General features: G+C 42.5%; 1 protein-coding gene across 1 annotated transcript in view; it reads left to right on the top strand.

The window, feature by feature from the left end:
* The window catches only part of PtA15_18A327 (uncharacterized protein), a gene marked incomplete at both ends in the record, with an annotated part of 158491 nt that overhangs the window by 13154 nt on the left and 123912 nt on the right, over positions 1-21425 (top strand). The window lies entirely within an intron of this gene.

Below are 21425 nucleotides of genomic sequence, written 5' to 3'. Positions count from 1 at the left end.
TCATAACCAATATATTATGTAAATGGGGACTGAGGCGTAACAGGGGATAAATGAGTGATACCTGTCTTGGGGTATTTCACGTGTACAGTAATATTACAATGTATCATAATCTTACTGTTGCACATAACTTAACTCTCATAACAACAGTACATTATAGTAACTGTATTTAACTATGGTTATCTGTAATGTAATGTATAACAGGAGTACATTCTTAAGCTTGTATCTAATGATATACATATGTAATAAAGGTGTAAAAAGGAATGTACTATATGTAATGTGAACAATTGCAGGTACTTGGTACGTGTAAGGTACTGTGACATGTACTCTGTGGCTGACAATCTACCCCAACGGACGCACTACGTTTCTACGATTACCAGGCAAACAGATCACTAACTTTGGGACCGTTGGCTTCTCCAAGACGTGCTCTGTCAACTATTGCCAGAATTGCACTTGGAAAGTCACACGATACTTCTGTCTTGGCGCTCTCGTCTGCGATAACCCATTGTGCAACTGGGCTGAACCCCCCTGACTGGAAAGGCAGGTAAAGAAAAGTTTAGTAACAAGTAAGTTGGTTTGCAACTCACTATTACAAATCATATTGGTTGCAAAGGTTTTTACAAACGTTTGCAAAATCTAATTACAACCTATATTGACTGCAAAATAGAATTACAACCTACTGACCGTACTGCTTTATTCACAGGAAAATGAGATGCAGAGGCCTGGCAAACAAGTGCAAGGGCAGAGTCTCACATCAAAGGTGCCCAGACTCAGTTGCAATTCAATTCGACCACCACCTTCCAACCGGTTGGGGTATCCTCAGACACAAGGGCACTCACCCTCACCCGTGGCCCAAGGCTAAAAAGCCGGATCGTATGGCCAAGGAAGAGTTGAAGGCCGATACAAAAAAAAATCCAAAAGCAACAGTGCTTGCGCTGAAGGTTTGTTATTTTTGACTGCCTTCTTTCTCCCTCTTTGATTTATTGACATGTACATTCTTCTCCTGCAGATGGGGAAGGCTTCAGATCCGACCGCTGATATTGACAGTGTTGTAGCAATACACCCGGCTTACATAAACCAAGATCAGCTTGCGTATTACCGCCGCACCATCCTCGTGGAGTTGGGCTTGGCCCTGGACAAACTTGGAGACGGTGTTGGGGACAAATTCCTCTTGACCATGTTTGGATGGGCTGCGTGAGTAATTTTGTTGATCTTTGTTTTAATTACTTATGTCTAATTTGGTTCACTACTTCTACAGGTGGGGAATGTCAATCATTTAATCTTCATTCATGCAGCAGAATGAGCATTTCACATTCCAAACCAAATGTATGTCGGACCAATGAATGGCTTGCAACAGTGATAATCAAGTGTACAGCGGAGGCCTTCTATTGGATGTAACTTACTGATACTTCGAGAATGGTTACTTGCTAACAACATCAATCTTTTGCGACGAGCTCCAACGATGGATTCCGATTCAACTCACTTGGATCCGCGGCTTGAGTGAAGAATACTACAAGATTCACTTTGCGACGTTGTTTTGACAGTTTTTGGCTGCCTCAATCACACCTGCCAAATGTGACACTCTTGTCCAACAAGTCGTGGACTTCTCAACTGCTCAAGTAGAAGGATTTGTATCCGCTTACCTGGAGGTCTTTCGTCAAGGAACTCGCAAAGAGGTCAGGAGGATGTTGAAGGGGTGCCGCAAGCATTTCCGTCAATCAGTTACACGGGTCAAGCGGAATCGGTCACTCATAACAGTCAATCAAGAGGTATGTCTTCTCATTCTGATTCATAGTTTGTAAAAATAAATTTGCATTGCATTATGAGTTTTAAAATTACTTTTACAACTCTTGCAAAGTTATTTTACAACTCTTGCAAAAGAAAACTGTTCATTTTTACATCCCTTAAACATCCGAGCCAATAACTAATTCCTTTACATTTTCTTCCTTAGGAGCCCTTCAGAAAGGCTTGCATGGATCTCCTGGAACCAGCCACACCCGATGGCCAAACTCATGAACAGAAGGTCAACCATATTCAACAACGTTATCCAAAAGTTTAAAAATGGCTAGACTGGTGGACCGTTTCAGATATTGAGGCACCCTTGTTTCCCTCACAAGAACCACGACTTGAGGATACACCTGATGGGCTGCCTGACACTACCAATGGCCAAGAGAGCTTGCATCGGACATATTATTGTCTAAGGTAAGCACAAATTAGTTTTTTTTTACAATCTTAGTATCATCCACTGACAAAGACTCACTTTGCCACCATCTATGGTGATGGAAGACAGTGTTTGATGCTCGGAATGATAGATCTTTACACATTTGTCAACATGCTCGAGCGCAATTGGAAGGCGCTGATGGAAGGAGTTCAGATAAGCTATGGGGCAGGTGATAAAGGCCAAGACGTTGGTGTCACCATGGGCCTGGGAAAAAAGCGCAAGAGAGGAACCAAATATGTAAATGATGGACGACCGCCAGACACTACAGAAGAACTCGTTGGGAAGAAAACCGGGCGGCCGCCACAATTTAGGAACTTCAACAAGAATCTTTGGGCCGCCTATGCGTCATACCGCGCCAACACAACTAACCCCAAGAGATAAAACCGCTGTTGGCTCTTTGCAGGTTTGGAATCAATGTATGCCCTCTTCAGTCCGCTGTGGGCTCGTGGTATTAGTGGAAAGGGGAGCAATATTTTCACCCAAATCGCACACCACTTCTCTTGTTGAGTCACAGGCAAATTAAATGGAAGCAACACAATCAGATCGACGATTTCACGGGGCCAGAACAGCATATTTGAAGCTGTGCGCAATAAGTACCCCGGAGAGTTTATAACCGGAGCTTTTGCATTGTGCAATTGTTTCCTGGAGGTTTTGTTGGATCCCAAACTCCACAAACGGGCTGCCTACAAGGAGCTCTTCTCCCTGAAGGAACAATGCAAATTCACCTGTCAGCTCAATTGCGAGACGCCGCAATCACATCCTGATCGAGAACACCAAACATTGCACGTCCTGAAAGTCAAGCAGTACATGTTCCACAAAAACAACATCCCTTACTCAGATGTTGCAAAGTTGATCAATCTCTGGCAATCATCTGGTTTGATATCAGTCTTGGGGCTTGTCTGCAAGTTGTGAACTAACCCGGAGCCCTCTTCAAAACCAAAGCCAAAAAAGAGAGCAAAACTGTCAAAGGTCTTGTCTGAAATCGCCATTGTGGCTAATCACACAAATCTTGCTCACTACATCATTGACCAATCAAAGCTAGAGTTCAACAAGGATCATCCAGCACCTCTTCATCTGCATTTTCATATTGAATTCACCGGCAGCACCAGCAACGCTCACCGGCTCAAATTCATGGCAACAACCAATTGGCCATTCAAGTTGACTGTTGGAGGGCATATCTACACGCTAATATCTTGAGGCTACTGGATTAAAGATGACCATTAGTGGTTTAAGGTATTGCGAAGTGCAACTATCTTGGCCAATAAGGGCAGTTTGACTGCTTTTTGGCTTCACAACGACGCCGCAAATGACGGTTTTGCGCAACAAATCAACCGGGTCCCAAGTTCAATTGCCGGAGCAGATCCATTCACCAGTTGGGTCTTCTATTCTTGCGTGTGGACCCCTTTGGAAGAAAAGTACGTTGAGAAGGCCATTGATAGGATCAAGCAAGATAATTGCGACGCTAGTGGCGACATCCCCTTCAAAGACTTGAAGTCAATTTTGAACGTCTCTCACAACTCAACTTCAATCGCTCATCAGGAGCCTCCGCAAGAAAAAAGGAAGGAAACAAGCAAAAAAATGGGAAAATCCTCATTGGCAACAACAAGAAACAAAAAGGCACAAATCAAAGAAGACTCTGAATCGGAAAGCGGTGAATCGGGAATTGCAGAAATCAACAAGGAAGCCAATGATATCCTTGGAGAGGATCAATCATTCCTTGTAGATCACTCAGCCAATCTAGACTTCTTGTTCTTGGAGGATGACCCCTCCAAAGGTCGGAATCCAGAACCCTCTCAAGCGCGCGATCCAGACAAATCTTTCCTTCCGGATGATTCTATCCTGACAAATCAAACCGTGGATCAATCAGAAGGTCGCACCCAGCCACAAGATGCTGCATCCCTTCCCAAAGGCGCGGAAGAAAAGCAAGATTTGTGTCAAATGGCTCCGTCAAAGGCGCCTTTTTGTTTGAAGTTGAAGGTCACGGCTCTGAAAGAACCAAAACCAAGCCCGCAAGGATCCAGGCGCTCTAGCAGGATCAGGAAAGTCATGTAGGGTGTAGTTTTCATTTTTTTTTCCGGCCTTTTACACTTTTTTCCGTGTTTTTTCACTTGTTTCCGTGTTTTTTCCGCTCTTTTTTCCACTTCTTATGTCCCTGTGACTGCAAAATGAATACACGTGTTTTTATCTTTTTTTTGTGAATTTATACTTATGTGACTCCTCCAGAAATCAATGCCAGAGGTTTGCTGTGAGGGTTGCAAATTATGGTTTGCAAAATTCCATTTTTGAGGTCTGATTCACGGTTTTGCAATACATTATTTGCAGCTCATAAAGGTTTGTGGGTGAATGAGGTGCAAAATTGTAAGATTTGTGCCTGAAATGCCATTTGACATACCTTTTCCTTTACAAACCATAAGGTGCGTGAAGGATGGATTGCAAAATTAGATATTGGAAATCTAGGGTTGGATTTTGCAAAAGTAGTCTTGCAAACCTTCCAATTTGCAAGCTAATTTTTGGGGGCTTGTGTTGTAAATTTACATATTAGGGCGACTTTATTGAATTTTACATTTCTTCTGAATTACAAACCATATGTACTGTAAAATATGGTTTGTAAAATTATAGTGACCCATATTTAAGTAGTCATTTCCTAGTATGAAGTGTTTACTTACTGCATCCTCTATCACAATAAATTCCACTGTTATTCTGACTGATCCTGTTGGGTGAGGGATTATTATTCGGCATTCAAATACTCCAATTGGCTTCATGGTGCTGCTGGCACTGTTTATTCTTATTTTCCCTATTGGTAGAAGGATGTCTTTGTAGTCTGGGCATAATTTTCTCAAGTATGTCTCAGGTACTATTGAGCAATATGCTCCACTGTCCAGTAAAATTTCTGCTTCTCTACCATTGAACAGTATGTGTGTAATGTTGGTTTTACCAGCTGTGTAGCCTTTTCCTCTTGTAGGTTTGGTTTTCATCAGCCTTGCTTCCTGGATGTTTCCTATAGGTTGTCCAGGATGCCATGCTTGTGGTAAATTGTGCTCTGTTTCAGCTTCAGCCACCTCTATGTCTATGTTAATCATGTTACAGGACCCTGATGAGACTGAAGACCCATCATCATGTGTTTCTTCTGTGTCTGATTGAGTCTTCTCTTCAGCTGTTTCCTCTGCCTCTATTTCAACATTTTTAATTTTTTTATGTGGTTGAGGGAAGTTTGGTGAAGTGTGTCCCATTTTACCACAGCTGTAGCACTTTTTATCTTTCTGATAACTCTGGTCTTTTGAAGTGGATGGTTTTTTTCTCTTCTGTTTTCTCAGTTTTATCTCCTTCACCAGGGGGGAATCTGTGGCACTCTCCAGAGAGTGCCAGAAGGTAACTTGTTTCAGGAAGTCTGCCATAACTGGGCTGTTACCCGTGTTTAACTCAACTGTGCATCAACATATAGTCATGCTGAATTCAGGCCAAACTTTTCTATAACTTAACCCTATGTAATTTTTTTGGGTTAAAAACAGGCACAGACTTGGCGAAGGGCATATTTCAACCACTATCCATACTTATCCTTTGGGGCATTGTGTGGGCCAATTCTACCTGCTGGTGATGGACCAGAAACTCATGAGATGGAACCAAACATACTATACATTCCAGACTGATGCTGTTGAAAAAGATGGTGGTAGCCATTCTGGAATTTTGTGGCACTGATGCCGAGTTTATATATCAAGGTCCTCTGTTTCCAGGGCACCAGCACCACTTGGAATAAAATCATGTAGCCTGTTTGTTTTTGGCTTCATGTTCCAGACAAAACTCACTCACTCTAGGTAAGTAGACCTAGTGTGAGTACAAGCTGCTCAGCTCATCAAAAGACATGGTGGATGGTGGTTCATGGAATCCAGATACTACCAGCTGTTGCACACAATGCGCAACATCTGTGTTGTTTCAAGTGGTTCAGTAGTCTGTGGATTTTGTTGCAACATCCAGATCACAGGGCTGGCCTCATCACCCTAGCGCTCTGGCTGAGGATGTTCAATGCAGAACATGAGTATTCCGGAAGCCATTTGGTGTTTGAATTTTGTGTCAAGTGTCTGTCTGTTGCTGAGGTTGCCAATGCCGTGAATGCCCATTGGAATCAGGAAAGGATGCATTGTGATTAGTATCCATGTTTTGCAAAGAGGAGTACCGGTGAATTCCCCAGTGAATACCTAATGTACCCTAGTGATGTTTGTGGCCTGTGGATATACATATGAATGCCTTTATCTGCACCCTGCCTTGCTCTCTGCTTCTTATCCCATGTGAAACCCACTCAAGGTTTCATGTGGTCCTATTCCTGCTTGTAAAATCCAAACTCATCAAAGATTTTCACTCACAATGAAAGAACATGGTTTTCATTTCATCTTGGTTAATTGGCCCAAATTTCATGATTGTGATGGGGCAGGTCGTGAGATTCTTCTCAGTTTTGAGAGCTTCTAGTCAGCTGGTTCATGCATCCATTCCTTACTGCCGCCGCAACTAAGCCCCTTGGGGAACTTAGTGGGCTAGTGGGGAAGGACTTAGCCCCGGAGGGGCTTGGGGTTTCCTTTCCCCTGTAGTCTCATTCTTCTTGCACTGCCAGCATAATTGGCTGGGTTGAGGTTATCCCAGTTAAACTGTGAGGCACTCAACCAATTTAAACTTGGGCAATCTCAACTGATGAAATATAAATCCAAGGTACCCCCCTTGGGTTTATATTAAATTGGTTGAGATCAACCAAGTTTAAATTGGTTGAGTGCATCCCAGTTAAACTGGGATGACTTCAACCCAGCCAAATATGCTGGCAGTGTTGCATTTTCAAGCAAGCATTTGGCGCATGCCTTGGTGCTTGCTCTAGGCCAGCCCAAATACCTTTAAGGGGTATTTCAAGCTGGCCGTGTGTGGGTCGGGGGGGGGGGGGGGGGGGGGGGCTTCAAACCCTGTGTCCCCCGAGTCTTCGAGTCCGACCCATAATTGTTTCTGGGTCTTGGTGGCTCAAGAGGAGGGAAGAAACCCCCTGGAGCAGAAGAAAAAGAGCACGCAAGTGGGGGATCAGTGCTAGACCCACTCTGGCCTCAGTACTGACCCCCCGAGAGTCTAACCTGTAGGGCGGGTGGGAGGTGTCAAAAATGAAGATGAAAATGCAGCAGGGGAAGCAATACTCTGAGCGGATGTGAGGAAGGCTGGAGATGAGGATATGAGGAGGGTTGGAGGTGACCTCCTTATATGCTGACCAGAGCCCTTCCTCTTGGGGCTGGACTATGGTCCGCGCTATGCTGTCACGTGTCACTTGTCCAGTATCTGCTACCATTGTGATTGTGACGGGGGCGCAAGGAGGAGGCTTGGATTTCTGTTCCCTAGCCTACCTGAGGCTTGCTTCTTCCAGGAGGAAAAAGCTGCCTCCCACGCGTACCAAGTCCTGTTGCTATAGGTAGTTCCCATGGACCACAGGACCTTGCTGCGCTGCGCTCCGCTCCGGTTCCTTACCATCATTGAAACACCGTGTATGTATCTTCCAGCTGGGGAGCATGGGAAAGACCTCACAATGCCCCCTGTGACCATCCTACATATGATGTTGCACTGGAACAGATGAAGCAGGAACCCTCACCAAACCAGCAATTCACTACCTCCATGCTTTCATTACATCTGAATGGCTGTGAGACTGAGTCTCTATAGTGACTACAGGACACAAGAAAGAAGGGGGAAATAGTTGGATTTCTTTGGATAAAGAAAATACAACTATGAGAGAGATAGAGAAAGAGGAAAGAGAATCAGGACAGGATCAGGATAAGGAGATACACTAGGTTATTCTAGTGGGAATGCACGTCCACTGGCAATGCTACTCTTCAGAAGAGTGCTGCTAAGCTGTGCTAAAAAGTGCTACAGCCTCCTCTCACTAAAAAAATGTGGAGGGTCTCTGGATTAGATAAGTTTAATCCAGCCACAATTTTTTAGCTTCCTTCTTTCAAGCAAGACACAGAGTTGTACCTCTGAGATAAACAAGGTTCAGTGAAAGAGGTTACTTACTGTCAATATCCTAGGCGCCTGTGACGGTATGTATACTGGGAGTGTTGTAAACTCTTTGGTGGTGATCCTGGGGTTATCTGGGGTGTGGTTCTGGTGTGCTGAAGTCTGTAGATCCGCCTCAGGCAAGGGGGATCCTGACTACAAAAATTTTTCACAGTTTGCTTATGTGATTTACATATGTACATGTGGTTTGGCGCGCCTGGTAGCGCTGACACGTCACAACTGCGCATGCGCGCCACAACTCAATAACTCAAGGAAGGAGTATAGTTACAAGGAATTGATAAGTTGTAACTAGGGTTAAAATTGCATGAGGAAACAGTGAAAAAGATATAAAGTAATTCATGTGTAACAAAGGTAGAACAGGCAGCTTTTAGGTCAGCTGTGATGACTCTAAGGCTGACATTCCCTACCACCAAAAGGGTTGGATTTCTGTAAGAAATTAAACCACAAGGTTAGACCTCTTCTCACTTCTGAATTTCCTGAGAAGGATAGCAGAGTCTGGAATGTCTTTCTCAAGGAGCCATTCATCATGATCAGCACTCATGCCTTTGTATCTAGCTAAGTACATCATAACATCTCTGTTCTCCACTCTCAATCTCTTGTCTCTGAGAATCTTCTGTATGACTTTACTTTGAGGGTTCTTATCCATGGGGGGAATGACAACTTTGACTTTCTCTCTCAAGGGGAACTTATCTGGATTGGGGTCTTTGTATGGTTTCACCAAGCTGACAGGAAATGTGGGATGTTTCCTGCTGAACTCTTCAGTCAGAATCACTTCTACAGCATTCTTCCCATGTAAAGCTTTCACAAGGAATGGTCCAGTGAAGGAGTGTCTCATCTTCTTAGGGCCAGACAGGTTGTTGAAGTTTGCTGTGGATATTAAGACTTTATCACCAACTTTAAAGGATGGTTCTTTGTGACTCTTGTCCCATCTCTCTTTGTTGTGAGATGTAGCTTCTGTTATGCATTTCTCAGCATGTTATCTAGCTTTCTCAAAGATTTGTCAATAGGCAAGAGCAGTAGGATGAATGTCTACAGAGTCTTGCTTCAAGAAATTCCTGGGAAGGTTTGGGATCCAGCCTTTCTCCAGGATGGCAGGAGGTTTTCCAGTGGTTGAATGTATGCTGGTGCAATATGCTAGCTCAAGGATTGGTAGAAGTGAAACCCAGTCATGAGTGTAACCATCATTGTCTTTGAATTCTAGACCATATGCACAAAACCTCCTGATCATATCTTCAAGTGTTTGAATCATCCTTTCAGCTAATAGATCAGTCTGAGGGTGCTAAGCAGTGGAGAAGGAGAGTTTTGTTCCTAGCATACTACGTAAACCAGTCCAGAATTCAGATGTGAACTTGGGATCTCTGTCAGAGATGATGATTCTGGGGATGCCAGTTCTAGGCATTACTCTGTTCCAAAACAGTATGGCAGTGTCCATGGCAGAGTCATCCTTGAAGCAGGGTACAAATATTGGGGTCTTAGAGTATCTTTCCACTATTACCAGACAAGCATTGAAGCTAGCAGCTCCTCCAGGGGACAAGGAAGTTACCCAATCCATGTTAATAACCTCCCATGGCTTTGAGGGTTCTTCAATTCTCATGAGCAGTCCAAATATTTTGCCTGTGGCTTTATTTGCTTTCTGGCATCTATCACAGGAAGAGCAGTATTCACCAGTTTCTTGTCTCCAGTTAGCCCACCAAGCAGTATCAGCTACTTTCTCCAAAGTCCTATCTTCAGAAAAATGACCAGAGTAGACACTGTCATGGCATTCATGCAAGATGGTGTTGATACTTTCTTTGTCAGCTAGGACTAGGACAGAATTGTGTTTCTCTCTGAAGTAGATGAGGCCATCAAATATAGAGAATCTTCCTTCATCATATAGCTTTCTCCAAGGATCTTGTAGAGAATTTTTTAGCTGGGCATCTTTAGCATCTTTCAACAAAAGTTCAGACAATATAGCAGTATTTTTATCTTGCTTGTAGCCTTCTCTTACTGATTCAAAGAACTCATTCTTGAAAGTAGAGACATGGATGCCCATGATGGGGACTCTATCATCATCTTTGTCTTCTGGGTCATCAGCAGGGTTACTAGGATCATTTGGTAAGGCCCATCTGCTAAGTCCATCAGCATTCTTGTGGATTTTCCCATCCCTGCGGATTATGGTCATATTGCCTCTGTATTCCTGAATAGCAATCTGCCACCTGAGCATATGTCTGTTGAGAGTCTTCATGTTTAGCAGTGATCTCAAAGCTGTGCAATCTGTTACAACATGAAAGACACTGCCATCCAAGTAGTAATGGAGTTTTTCCAGGGCCCAAACCAGACATAAGCATTCAAGTTGACTAGCACCATATCTTGTTTCACTGTCCTTCAGTTGTCTGGATATGAAAACAATGGGTCCTTCTTTTCTAACCCCATCAATGACTTGGACTTGATGTAAAGCAGCACCTAGACCAGTCATGCTAGCATCTACATATAGTGTGAAGGGATGGGCCCAGTCAGGAAACAGTAGCAATGGAGCTGTGGTCAGTTTCTCTTTTAACAAGTTGTAGGCTACTATTCTATGATGAGTCATCTCATACATGACATCAATCCTTGTCAGTTCAGTTAGAGGTTTTGCTATCTCTGCAAACTTCTCAATGTGTTGTCTGTAGTAACCAGCAAAACCAAGAAATGATTGCATTTCTTTCCTACTACTAGGCACAGGCTTTTGGAGGACAGCAGCTACTTTATTCTGATCTATTCCTATGGCAATTCCAGAGACAGAATGGCCCAGAGCTTTGATCTGATCAAATCCAAAGTTACACTTCTTCAAGGAGATTTTCATGTTTATGTTAATGACAACTTTTAGGATCCTGTCTATCCTATTGAGGTGTTCCTCCCAAGTGTTGGACATAATGATGATATCATCAATGTAGATAATGACCCACTTCTCATCAATTTCCTTTCTGAACTCAATGTCCATCATTCTCTGGAAATGAGAGGGGGCATTCTTGATCCCAAAGGGCATTCTCAGGTATTCATAGATTCCTTTGTGCATAATAATCCTGAGTAGGTGTCTAGAATCCTCTGCAATGACATTCTGGTGAAAACCTTTGAGTACATCCACAATAGTCAGATACTTAGTTCTGGCCAGGTTGTTCAGGGTCTCACTGATCTTGGGAATGGGATACCTCGCTTAAGCAGTGTAGGAATTCAAAGCTCTGAAGTCTCCTACCATTCTGGACTTTCCATTATGCCAGGCAATGATTACAGGAGTAGTGATCTCAACTACTTGATTATGACCAACTTTCCTTAGAACATTCAGGTTTACTAGCTCTTCAATATGTTGCTAAAGAGCTTCTCTACTTTTGGGGCTGGCAAGAAAAGGAGGTCTTCTGAGGAGAGGAGGATAGGGTCTCTCAGTTGTCAACTTGAGATGAACTTCATGACCCTTAATAGCACCAAGGGGCTGGTTGGTGTTAGAGAAGGCAAGGTTGTTATTGTAGAGGACTTCAAACAGCTTCTCTTTTTGCTCAATAGTTAACTTATCACTGAACTTGGCTTCACAGAGTTCTTCTACAATAAATTTCTGCATTTGAGGATGGGACTTCTTTACAGCAGAGATTTCATTGGAAGGACTCATTCTCTCCAGATGATGATCAGACTTAAAACTGAATTTCTTCCTCTTGTTCTCATTTCTAATGGTAAAGAATCTCTCTTTACTGTTTGTGATATCAAAGCCATAAAGAGACATGTAATCATTTCCAAGGATAAGGTAGTTTATTCTTGCATTTTTCATAACTACAAATTCTGCTAGAATTCTAATGAAACCTTTAGTGTGAGGAAAAATCAAAGCCATTTCTATTATGCCCATTGGCTGTAATTGGTCACTACAGCTGTGAAATTTAGCATGGTTGATTGGCATGAGCTTGTTTTCCCATTCTAGTATTATAGAATCCAGCAATTTGTTGCTGATGATTGAGCAAGAAGCTCCACTATCAAGAAGACATGAGTGTTTTCTGGATTCAATGAGGACAGTAGTGAGATTTTCTTTTCCAGTAAGATGAGCTTTTCCTCTATCAGGTTTACATTTCATCAGTCTAGCATCCTCTATGTGGGAAGACTGGCAGGATTTGTCCCAGGTCTGAGGTTGATGAGTTTCAGCTTGAATTTCAGCAATGGAGAAGTCTTGGTTTATCTCACACTCCACTGCATGTGCTCCAAAATCAAAATCAACTAATGGATCATAGTTGGCACCATTTCTATTGTCCATGGCAAGGATCATGTGATTGGTTCTATGATTCTCTTCCTCTTCATCCAGTTCTGATTCAGACTTATGTGGCTCACCTTGATCTTCTTCTCCACTGTCACTCTTGGGATCATCATCATCATCCATTCCTACATTATTGATTCTGTTCTTCTTCTTAGGGCATTCCCTGGAGAAGTGGCCAGTTTGTTTGCAGAAATGACATACAAGTTTTTATTTCTCAGGGGCAGAGACAGGATTGCTTTTGGTAGAGGAGTCAGTTGGCGTATCAGTTTTCTCAGGGGCAGGATTGTTTCTCCATTGGGATCTGTTAGGAGTGTTGTAATTGTTTGTCACAGGTTTGTTCCTTTTAATGACTCTGTCTATGACTTCTTCAGCAATTATAACCATATCCTCAAAACTCATTTAAGTAGCATTTCTTTTGTATCTGCTTTTAATAGCATGCTCAAGGTTTGGAGGGCATTGCTTTAAGATTTTCTCACAAATAAGATACTGGCTGAGTTCAGGTTGATAAGCTTTCAGTCTTTCTCTCTGATTACCAAACCATTTATGGATTTTCCTCCCATCATAGGCAAAGTGATCATTCTCAAACTCTTGTTGCATTTTCCATTTCCAGTTCTCAGTGCCAAACTTGTTTCTGATGGCATTCTTCCACCAAGCCCAAGATTTGTTTCCATACTGGTCTCTGATGCCTAGGTACCAATTCCTTGCAGTGTCAGTCAACAAGATTGTTAATCTACTGATTATCATGTTATCTAGCATCAAGTAGTCTCTGACCAGGATATCAGTGTTTTCAATCCAAAGTTCATGATTGTAAGGCAATTCTCCAGAGAATTTCTCCCAGTCTCCATTCTTGGGGATACCTTTCCACAATTCCTTCCTCATTTCAAAGTCTATTGCTCCAAGATCAATGTAGGGGAATTCTTCTTGAGCATTTGCATCAGGAGTATTGCTTGCAGGCTTGGGGAATTTATCTCTTGATGGTCTCTGGGGTTCAGGAGTAGGAACACGAGGAGGGGCTCTGTGTCCCTGTTGTTGCTCATGGTGGAAATTTTGAAAGGGATTATTGTATAAGAGATGAAGGGGTTGGTCTCTGTCATCTGGTATTATCAAGGAATCCAGCTTTGAGCTCACAGAGTTTACTACAGAAGATATGTCACTGAATCTCCTCTTAGATTGTTCAAATCTGTTGTGCTCATTGGCATGAAGGTCATTGATCTGATTACCAATGGATGAAAGATTGTTGCTCACTTTCCCTTCAAAATCTTTCACATTTTGATCAATTGTATCCATGTTAGAATGACATTGGGATTCATTTACCAGAATTAAATCTTGAACTGTCTCAAACTTCTCATCTATGTGTTTCTTCAGTTGTTCTAACACATTGTTATTCACTGTGGACTTCTCTCTGGCGTTTTCACCTATGTTGTTCAGGATTTGGTCAAGAAAAAAGGGAATGAATTCATTTTTAAACAGATCAAGAATGGAATGATTCAGGACATCTTTGAAATTGCTGACCCAAGATTCAAGAAGGATACCAGGAATGGTTTCAACAGTACCAAATAATTCAGAGAGAAATTTAGAGAACAAGACTTTTAATTTTTCTTCTAGAAACAAAGGACCATTTCTAGACATTTCAGTGTTAAGATTATTGAGGAAAAATTCTCTATTTGAAGGATCAGAGAGATTGTCAATATCTAAACTAAGGCCTAGTGGGGAATCACTACTTAAAGAATTTTTAGGCAAAGATTCATCTAATAAGGCCCTCTCCCTCTGGCTCTCCCGCGTCCATAGCCTCTCCTCACTCCTTGTGTTGCTCTCATTAGGTATTCTCCTATCTTTAGAACTCTCTGAGTGTCGTCCTGGGGGCGTCTTCAGTTCCTCCCTGATCCGCTCCAGTTGTTTTGAGGATGGGGGGGGGGGGGTGTGGCCTGCGAATTCTTGCGGCATTTGAGGATAAAGGTGTGGATTGTAGCCGCCAGTTTGATGATGCGGGCTGGGGCGGAATAACTGAACCACCTCTTGCAGTATAGAAGCTGGTGGCGGCCTCACTTGGAGCATCTGCAGTGGTGGTGGCGGCGGCAAGTGAGTTCCTTGGTAGTTCTGATTCTCTGGGCGCAGTTGAGGTTGCGGCTGTGGACAAGATTCTGGAAGATTGGAAGGGGTAGGAACCTGGAACTCCTGCGCCAAGGCTCTGTGCTGAAAACCCGTAGGCTCTGGAGTCGGCGTGACTAGCAACGGCTGTTGGCTGGCGTGCGGTATCATTGCTAGCTGCGAAGGAGTTCGGATTTGTAGCGCGGTCAAGTTCGGCGGCACGTTGCCGTTGTTCTGATGCGTCAAAGAGACTTCTAGATTGTTGAGTTCCTCTCTGGGGATCCAATCCTAACACAGACGTATCCCGTCGTTCCTCCCAACTAGATCTATGATCATTTCTTGGGTCATTGAGGCTTGGGAGAGGAGATGCCTCATAGTTAATATGTTCTGCGCTTCTCTGGCGCGGACAAACAGGTCAAATTGTATGTTGAACATACTGATGAGGCTGGATAGCTCCTCCTCTCCCGGGATAAGGTCCATAGGTCCCGAGGACGCCTCCCATCGAGGGCTCTGAGTATACGGAAGGAGGGCTAGATTGGACGGCGCCGTGGGTCTCATGCCCTCTGGGTTGATAGGCTGTGAGGGCGGTTGACTCGTCTGAGGAGGGTTCACCGTTAAATCTATCTGTTCCCTGTCAACAGGCCGTGGGACCGGCGTGGATCTTCTCAACGCTAGAGCTACAGACGTCTCTCTTGGCTAGTATAGAGCCGGAGGGATCCCGGTATCTGGGGGGAGCAGCTCCTCTCCCGGGAGCTTGAGGAAGTCCTCCTGTAGAGGTGGCAAGGCTGCTTCTAGCCCTTCAAAGCCGTTCTTTGGCGGCTGGGCTAAGGCAGTAGCGGTGGCGCAGTTCTGCTGAGAGGTCTCTGCCATTTCTGAGGTGGGGAGGCATTGTAATTACACGTAAGAAAATGTGAGAATATAGTAGGAGAAAGAAGATTTAAAGATTATTCAAAGTTAAATACCTGAGGATTTAGATTTAGCGGAAATCCTCTTGCTTTTCCTAGTAGTAGAAGACAATTTTTTCTTGTTTTCCTTTCCGCTTGGCTTCGCTGAGGAGTTAGAAGTCCACTCGGCTATGTTAACAGGAGCTGCGGTCCTTTTTTGACAAGTTTTCACTACAAACATGGATGAATTTGGGAAGGCATATATTGATCAATATGGCATATATTGATCAAATTATATTGATCATTTTTTTTTTTTGAAATTTCTCTCTGATTTGTTTCCTTCCTGAAACATCATAACCCTTCTATCATCTCTCTTTCTCTTGATTTCCTCCTTTCTTAGTTTTCAACCATAGTAAAAGCTTCATTTTGTTGCCAGATCAAATAGGTCATTTTTACATACTCATATGAATTATTCCTGAGAAAAAATAGTCTGTTAAGTCAGGCAGGGAGAGGAAGGGGGGAGGAGGAATGGGGAGGCATGAATTATTGTCACTTGAACTTTGCACAAGTGTTGAAATCTACTTTCCAAAAAAAAAAAAAAGAAAAAAAAAAAACAATCAGTCTCAATATATCATGCTACATCAATTTTGTTCAAATTTAATGGCTTGTAATATATGTGACTCATCATATCCAATATCCTAAATTTCTACTAAGCCTGAGATTAATTTAACGTTTGTACCAGATTTGATTAAGGTGTCTTATATCATGGAAGAACTCCCACACTGCGCTGAGATATAGTGGGAGAAACACCAGGAAACTACTAAATCAGTAATATTTGGCAACTGATCACATTGTGGCTGCTACGTTTGGGGGTTTTGTGGTCATTCAAGGTACACAATGAATCTTTGAGGGCATGTGAACATTATGGTACCAATATCATGGAAGAACTCCCACGCTGCGCTGAGATATAGTGGCGGAAACACCAAGAAACTACCAAATTAGTCATATTTGGCAACTGATCACATTGTGGCTGCTACATTTGGAGGTTTTGAGGTCATTCAAGGTACCCAATGAATCTTTGAGGGAATCTGAACATTTTGGTACCAATATCATGGAAGAACTCCCAGGCTGCGCTGAGATATAGTGGGAGGAACACCAGTAAACTACCAAATTAGTCATATTTGGCAACAGATCACATTGTAGCTGCTACATTTGGGGGTTTTGTGGTCATTCAAGGTACAAATTGAGACTTTGAGGGCATGTGAATATTTTGCTACCAATATCATGGAAAAAATCCCATGCTGCACTGAGATATAGTGGCGGAAACACCAAGAAACTACCAAATTAGTCATATTTGGCAACTGATCACATTGTGGCTGCTACATTTGGAGGTTTTGAGGTCATTCAAGGTACACAATGAATCTTTGAGGGAATCTGAACATTTTGGTACCAATATCATGGAAGAACTCCCAGGCTGCACTGAGATATAGTGGGAGGAACACCAGGAAACTACCAAATTAGTGATATTTGGCAACTGATCACATTGTAGGTGCTACATTTGGAGGTTTTGTGGTCATTCAAGGTAAAAAATTGAGACTTTGAGGGCATGTGAACATTTTGGTACCAATTTCATGGAAGAACTCCCACGCTGCACTGAGATATAGTGGCGGAAACACCAAGAAACTACCAAATTAGTCATATTTGGCAACTGATCACATTGTGGCTGCTACATATGGGGGTTTTGTGGTCATTCAAGGTACACAATGAATCTTTGAGGGCATGTGAAAATTTTGGTCCCAATATCATGGAAGAACTCCCACGCTGCGCTGAGATATAGTGGCGGAAACACCAAGAAACTACCTAATTAGTCATATTTGGCAACTGATCACATTGTGGCTGCTACATTTGGAGGTTTTGAGGTCATCCAAGGTACACCATGATCCCTTGAGACCATTTGATCATTTTTGTACCAATATTATGGAAGAACACCCATGCTGCGCTGAGATATAGTGGCAGAAACACCAATTTAAACATTATGGTACCAATATCATGGAGGAACTTCCATGCTGCGCTGAGATATAGTGGCAGAAACACCAAGCAACTACCAAATTAGTGATATTTGGCAACTGATCACATTGTGGCTGCTACATTTGGGGGTTTTGTGGTCATTCAAGGAACAGAATGAGTCTTTGAGGGCATGTGAACATTTTGGTACCAATACCATGAAAGAACTCCCACGCTGCGCTGAGATATAGTGGCGGAAACACCAAGAAACTACCAAATTAGTCATATTTGGCAACTGATCACATTGTGGCTGCTACATTTGGAGGTTTTGAGTGAGAGATTTTTAGTTCATGAGAAAATGAAAAAGTAAGCAGGGGACAATCCAGAAGAGACTTGGATTGGACCAAGGAGGCTTGAGGTGGTTCGAGTGAAGAAAATCTCTGACTTGATGATTAATTTCAAATCATAGAGGCAGAATATATGTAGTCACAACTAGAGAGCCCCCTTGCAAGATCCAAAGGGGGCCTAGGAGACTAAAACAAACAAAACAGTAAAAGTGTACACTACAAATATTAGTAGCAGACACATTGAACAGGATAATAAAACTAGCAGTATACTAGAGTGAGGACAGGACAATAAAACTAGCACAATACTAGAGTGACTGTAAAACTACCAAGACAGTAGAGTGAAATAAAAAAACATATGTTGAGTGAATAATAAAAGATTAAAACTACTTAAACTAAGCAGAGTGAGGATGATGAAAGAAAGTGAGACTTGTGAGAGGAAGAAGAGACTAGAATTCTGACATTGAGGTCATTCAAGGTACACAATGAATCTTTGAGGGAATGTGAACATTTTGGTACCAATATCATGGAAGAACTCCATGGAAGAACTCCCACGCTGCGCTGGGATATAGTGGTGGAAACACCAAGAAACTACCAAATTAGTCATATTTGGCAACTGATCACATTGTGGCTGCTACATTTGGAGGTTTTGTGGTCATTCAAGGTAAAATTGAGACTTTGAGGGCATGTGAACATTTTGGTCCCAATATCATGGAAGAACTCCCACACTGAGCTAAGATATAGTGGCGGAAACACCAAGAAACTACCAAATTAGTCATATTTGGCAACTGATCACATTGTGGCTGCTACATTTGGAGGTTTTGAGGTCATTCAAGGTACACAATGAATCTTTGAGGGCATGTGAACATTTTGGTACCAATATCATGGAAGAACTCCCACACTGCGCTGAGATATAGTGGCGGAAACATCAAGCAACTACCAAATTAGTCATATTTGGCAACTGATCACATTGTGGCTAAAACATTTGGGGGTTTTGTGGTCATTCAAGGTAAAAAGTGAATCTTCCACGGCATTTGATTATTTTGCTCCCAACATCATGGAAGACCTCCCACGCTGGCAGAAACACCAAGAAACTAGCAAATTATTGATATTTGGCAACCAATCACATTGTAGCTGCTACATTTGGGGGTTTTGTAGTCACTAAAGGTACCACTTGTATCTGTGAGGGCATGTGAAAATTTTGGTACCATTATCATGGAAGAACTCCCACGCTGCGCTGAGATATAGTGGGAGAAACACCAGTAAACTACCAAATTAATGATATTTGGCAACGGATCACATTGTGGCTGCTACATTTGGGGTTTTTGTGGTCATTCAAGGTACACAGTGAATCTTTGACCGCATTTGATCATTTTTGTAGCAATATCGTGGGAGCACTCCCACGCAGTGCTCAGATATAGTGGCAGAAACACCAAGAAACTACCAAATTAGTGATATTTGGCAACTGATCACATTGTGGCTGCTACATTTGGGGGTTTTGTGTTCATTAGAGGTACAAAATGAATCTTTGAGGGCATTTGATTATTTTGGTACCAATATCAGGAAAGACCTCCCACTCTGGCAGAAACACCAAAGAACTCCCAAATTAGTGATATTTGGCAACTGATCACATTGTGGCTGCTACATTTGGGGGTTTTGTGGTCATTCAATGTACACAGTGAATTTTTGAGGGCATGTGAACATTTTGGTACCAATATCATGGAAGAACTCCCACGCTGCGCTGAGATATAGCGGGAGAAACACCAGGAAACTACCAAATTAGTGAGAGTTGGCGACCAATCACATTGTAGCTGCTACATTTGGAGGTTTTGTGGTCATTCAAGGCACACAACAAATCCGTGAGGGCATGTGAACATTTTGGTACCATTATCATGGAAGAACTCCCACGCTGCGCTGAGATATAGTGGCAGAAACACCAAGAAACTACCAAATTAGTCATATTTGGCAACTGATCACATTGTGGCTGCTACATTTGGGGATTTTGTGGTAATTCAAGGTACACAATGAGTCTTTGAGGGCATGTGAAAATTATGGTACCAATATCATGGAAGAGCTCCCATGCTGCGCTGAGATAAAGTGGGAGAAACACCAAGAAACTACCAAATTAGTGATATTTGGCAACTGATCACATTGTGGCTGCTACATTTGGGGGTTTTGTGGTCATTCAAGGTACAAAATGATTCTCTGAGGGCATGTGAACATTTTGGTATCAATATCATGGAAGAACTCCCACACTGTGCTGAGATATAGTGGCAGAAACACCAAGAAACTACCAAATTAGTCATATTTGGCAACTGATCACATTGTGGCTGCTACATTTGGATGTTTTGAGGTCATTCAAGGTACACCACAATCCCTTGAGGCCATTTGATCATTTTTGTACCAACATCATGGAAAGACTTGCATGCTGCGCTGAGATATAGTGGCAGAAATACCAAGAAACTACCAAATTAGTGATATTTGGCAACTGATCACATTGTGGCTGCTACATTTGGACGTTTTGAGGTTATTCAAGGTACACAATGAATCTTCGAGGGAATATGAACATTTTGGTACCAATATCATGGAAGAAATCCCACGCTGGGCTGAGATATAGTGGCGGAAATACCAAGGACCTACCAAATTAGTCATATTTGGCAACTGATCACATTGTGGCTGCTACATTTGGAGGTTTTGTGGTCATTCAAGGTACACAATGAATCTTTGAGGACATATGAACATTTTGGTACCAATATCATGGAAGAAATCCCATGCTGCTCTGAGATATAGTGGCAGAAACACCAAGAAACTACCAAATTAGTGATATTTGGCAACTGATCACATTGTGGCTGCTACATTTGGACGTTTTGAGGTCATTCAGGGTACAGAATGAATCTTTGAGGGCATGTGAGCATTTTGGTACCAGTATCATGGAAGAACTCCCAGGCTGCGCTGAGATATAGTGGGAGAAACACCAGGAAACTACCAAATCAGTAATATTTGGCACTGATCACATTGTAGCTGCTACATTTGGGGTTTTCTGGTCATTCAAGGAACACAGTGAAACTTTGAGGGCATGTGAATGTTTTGGTACCAATATCATGGAAGAACTCCCACACTGGGCTTAGATATAGTTGGAGAAAAACCAGGAAACTCCCAAATTAGTGATATTTGGCAACTGATCACATTGTAGCTGCTACATTTGGGGTTTTTGTGGTCATTCAAGGTAAACAATGAATCTTTGAGGGCATCTGATCATTTCCATGGCAAATTAGTTCCAAAAGGCCTTGTGTGCATGTAGCATATCAAAAATGATATGGAATATCTTAAGGAAATGTAAGGTCACACCAACTTAACAATTTGTGAAGGATGGTATTATGAGAGAGGTGAGGGGTCAATGATTTTCCATTTTTGAAATAAAGTAGATTTGGAGATTTCTGGGAGACTTCTGATAACATCAACGCAACACACACCATTCTTTTCTTGCTGAAAAAAAGACATTGCAAGTTTGAGGATTAATCCAGGAGTTCTTCCACAATATTGGTACCAGAATTATCCAATTCCCTCACAGATTTGTTGTGTGCCTTGAATGACCACAAAACCTCCAA

This window comes from Puccinia triticina, chromosome 18A (genome assembly GCF_026914185.1).
Source record: "Puccinia triticina chromosome 18A, complete sequence".
NCBI classification, from domain to species: Eukaryota; Fungi; Basidiomycota; class Pucciniomycetes; order Pucciniales; family Pucciniaceae; genus Puccinia; species Puccinia triticina.
The sequence above is the reverse complement of the archived record's forward strand: the minus strand, read 5'-3'. Positions and strand labels throughout refer to the sequence as shown.